Source organism: Bufo gargarizans, chromosome 6 (assembly GCF_014858855.1).
Source record: "Bufo gargarizans isolate SCDJY-AF-19 chromosome 6, ASM1485885v1, whole genome shotgun sequence".
Taxonomy (NCBI): Eukaryota; Metazoa; Chordata; class Amphibia; order Anura; family Bufonidae; genus Bufo; species Bufo gargarizans.
Genome location: NC_058085.1, coordinates 54,707,563 through 54,711,640, shown reverse-complemented (window position 1 = coordinate 54,711,640; position 4,078 = coordinate 54,707,563). Strand labels below are relative to the sequence as shown.

At 42.0% G+C, this 4,078-nt stretch overlaps 1 non-coding gene across 1 annotated transcript; it reads right to left on the bottom strand.

The window, feature by feature from the left end:
- Window positions 1–3,516: 3,516 nt before the first annotated feature.
- TRNAP-UGG lies at window positions 3,517–3,588 on the bottom strand. Its single transcript has one exon. It is a non-coding gene; the product is annotated as a tRNA-Pro (tRNA).
- Between the last annotated feature and the right edge of the window lie 490 nt (window positions 3,589–4,078).

Here is a 4,078-nt window from a genome sequence, read left to right as displayed (position 1 = left end):
TCTAACTGCACTGTGAATGTTTACATGGTGTGTTCAATAAATACACGGTAACATTTTATTCCTTGTGTGTTATTAGTTTAACCAGACTGTGATTGTCTATTGTTGTGACTTAGACGAAGATCAAATAACATTTTATGACCAATTTGTGCAAAAATCCATATCATTCCAAAGGGTTCACAAACTTTTTCTTGCAACTGTATGTATTTGACTTGTATTTGTACTGGCCTTCAGTAAAATTGATATCCATTGACCGTCTAATAAACCTCCGGCCACATAATCACTTGATCTTTTCTGTATGGTGAATGCATAATTTTTGGGGCCTGTAATACATTGGCCTGCAGAAAAATTGACATCCAATGACCATGTAATCTACCTCCAGCCACATACTTACTTGTTCTTTTCTGTATGCTGAATGCATAATTTTTGGGGCCTGTAGTCCACTGGCCTGCCGTAAAATTCATATCCAATGCCCGTGTAATCTACCTCCAGCCATATACAAACCGGATTCCCAAAAAGTTGGGACACTAAACAAATTGTGAATAAAAACTGAATGCAATGATGTGGAGATGGCAAATGTCAATATTTTATTTGCAATAGAACGTAGATGACAGATCAAACGTTTAATCCGAGTAAATGTATCATTTTAAAGGAAAAATACGTTGATTCAAATTTTCACGGTGTCAACAAATCCCCAAAAAGTTGGGACAAGTAGCAATAAGAGGCTGGAAAAAGTAAATTTGAGCATAACGAAGAGCTGGAAGACCAATTACCACTAATTAGGTCAATTGGCAACATGATCACCAATTCCCACAATGTTGCGCAGAAAGATAGTGGAGCAATATCAGAAAAACGTTACCCTGCAAAAAATTGCAAAGACTTTGCATCTCTCATCATCAACTGTTCATAACATCATCCGAAGATTCAGAGAATCTGGAACAATCTCTGTGCGTAAGGGCCAAGGCTGTAAAACCATACTGGATGCCCGTGATCTCCGGGCCCTTAAACGACACTGCACCACAAACAGGAATGCTACTGTAAAGGAAATTACAGAATGGGCTCAGGAATACTTCCAGAAACCATTGTCAGTGAACACAATCAACCGTGCCACCCGCCGTTGCCAGCTGAAACTCTACAGTGCAAAGAAGAAGCCATTTCTAAGCAAGATCCACAAGCTCAGGCGTTTTCACTGGGCCAGGGATCATTTAAAATGGAGTGTGGCAAAATGGAAGACTGTTCTGTGGTCAGACGAGTCACGATTCAAAGTTCTTTTTGGAAATATGGGACGCCATGTCATCCGGACCAAAGAGGACAAGGACAACCCAAGTTGTTATCAACGCTCGGTTCAGAAGCCTGCATCTCTGATGGTATGGGGTTGCATGAGTGTGTGTGGCATGGGCAGCTTGCATGTCTGGAAAGGCAACATCAATGCAGAAAAATATATTCAGGTTTCAGAACAACATATGCTCCCATCCAGACGTCATCTCTTTCGGGGAAGACCCTGCATTTTTCAACAAGATAATGCCAGACCACATTCTGCATCAATCACAACATCATGGCTGCGTAGGAGAAGGATCCGGGTACTGAAATGGCCAGTCTGCAGTCCAGATCTTTCACCTATAGAGAACATTTGGCGCATCATAAAGCGGAAGGTGCAACAAAGAAGGCCCAAAGCGATTGAACAGTTAGAGGCCTGTATTAGACTAGAATGGGAGAGCATTCCTATTTCTAAACTTGAGAAACTGGTCTCCTCGGTCCCCAGACGTCTGTTGAGTGTTGTAAGAAGAAGGGGAGATGCCACACAGTGGTGAAAATGGCCTTGTCCCAACTTTTTGGGGATTTGTTGACACCATGAAATTCTGATTCAACATATTTTTCCCTTAAAATGGTAAATTTTCTCAGTTTAAACTTTTGTTCCGTGAATTATGTTCTATTCTGAATAAAATATTAGAAGTTGGCACCTCCACATCATTGCATTCAGTTTTTATTCACGATTTGTATAGCGTCCCAACTTTTTTGGAATCCGGTTTGTACTTACTTGTTCCTTTCTGTACGCTGAATGCATAATTTTTTGGGCCTGTTGTCCACTGGCCTGCTGTAAAATTGATATTCAATGACCGTGTAATCTACCTCCAGCCATATACTTACTTGTTCTTTTCTGTACGCTGAATGCTTAATTTTTGGGGCCTGTATTCCACTGGCCTGCTGTAAAATTGATATCTAATGACCGTGTAATCTACCTCCAGCCACATACTTACTTGTTCTTTTCCGTACGCTGAATGCTTAATTTTTGGGGCCTGTATTCCACTGGCCAGCTATAAAATTGATATCCAATGACCGTGTAATCTACCTCCAGCCACATACTTACTTGTTCTTTTCTGTACGCTGAATGAATAATTGTTGGGGCCTCGAAGGAAGTCAACACCAGTAACGACCATGTGTTATCGAATTTCAACTATTATCATTAGGGTTTTTTCAAGAGGGGGGATTTTGTTTAATCGTTTAATCCAATTGTATATTTTTAGTTCTTTTAAACATATGTTTTTGACCTGTATTTGTACTGGCCTGCAGTAAAATTGATATCCAATGACTGTGTAATATACCTCCGGCCACATAATCACTTGATCTTTTCTGTCCGGTGAATGCCTAATATTTGGGGCCTGTAGTTCAGTGGCCTACAGTAACATTTTTATCCATTGACCGCATAATGTACCTCGAGCCACATAATCAGAAATTCTTTTGTCAGGTGAATGCCAAACAGGGCACATTTCAGAGAATTGCCCTTTAAGATGCATAAAAATGTCCCCTGATTAAGATACATATTTTTTGTTGGAATTTTTGTCATTGATCCCCCTCTAGTATCTCACTGTCCATGTTGTCGGACTATTTGTGCACTTCTACTAATTATTTCATGACTGCAAATATGAGCTGAAGGTTTTTCAGGTTTGCCTGCCATTAAAGTGAATGGGGCCCGCCAAGAAATTGTGGTTTGCAAACATTTGATCGTGTTTGCGAACCGTCCCGGCCGATGTTTGTCCATCACTAAAGATAACCGTTTTGGCACCGAGGGCTCGCTTGGTATTAATATTCCTCGCATCCTAAGTTTGAATCATACCCCTTGACCAACTAGTGTGTTCTTTGAAAACAACAACGTTGGGCTTGCTCGGATTCCCACTTCTAAAGGCATCCAAGTTGAATTAGGCTACCCTTAGTAGAATGCTTCCGGAGAAAGACCTTTGTCCGTGACATGAAGCACGCTGCTCTGGTAAAGGTCAGGTGCAACGCTCTTGTGCAGATAACGATGGCAAGGGAATTGGAAAGTACAGCTATAAGGGATCACGTAGGATTAGAAGACAGAACCTCCCACACCAAAAGAAAGAACCACACCGCTACACTACTCTCGGTTACCGTCTTGAAGAGGATACAATTACCAAATGCCACAAGAGGCAGGCTTAAAACTGTAAAATGGGTAATAGGTGAGCGAAGGAAGAAAGCTAGGCTTCCAGACAAGGAAGTTAAGGGCTCGTCCGGGATTTGAACCCGGGACCTCTCGCACCCAAAGCGAGAATCATACCCCTAGACCAACGAGCCAAATACATCAGCTTGTGCTTTCTTTAGCGTTCTGAGTTTCGCCACTCGAACTTCACTGAGGTGGAGAGCTTGCCTGGTACCTACAACGGCAACTTCGTAAGATAAGCGATACAGGATTAACTCTAAAGGGAGTTTTTAAAAGAGCAGCTTCGTCCAGCACTTCAGGTCCAGACCGCTTGCACCCTAAGCCATCATAACACCCCCAAGACCAATGAGCTAAACTGTGGAAACCGGAAGAAGAAAACTGCTTTCGTCTTCAGGGCTGGTCGGGGAGTTGAATTAAGGTACCCCGCCACAGGGGTATTTCTCGAGAAACACCTTTGTCAGTAATGTGAAGGAAGCTTCTCTGGTAAAGACAGTTAACATTGCTTTTCTACAGATAATGATTGCAAGGGAACACAAAATTGCACTTTTTAGGGCTCGTGCAGGATATGAATCTGGGACCGCTGACACCGAAAGTAGAAAATAGCACCTCTAGAGCAACAAACCT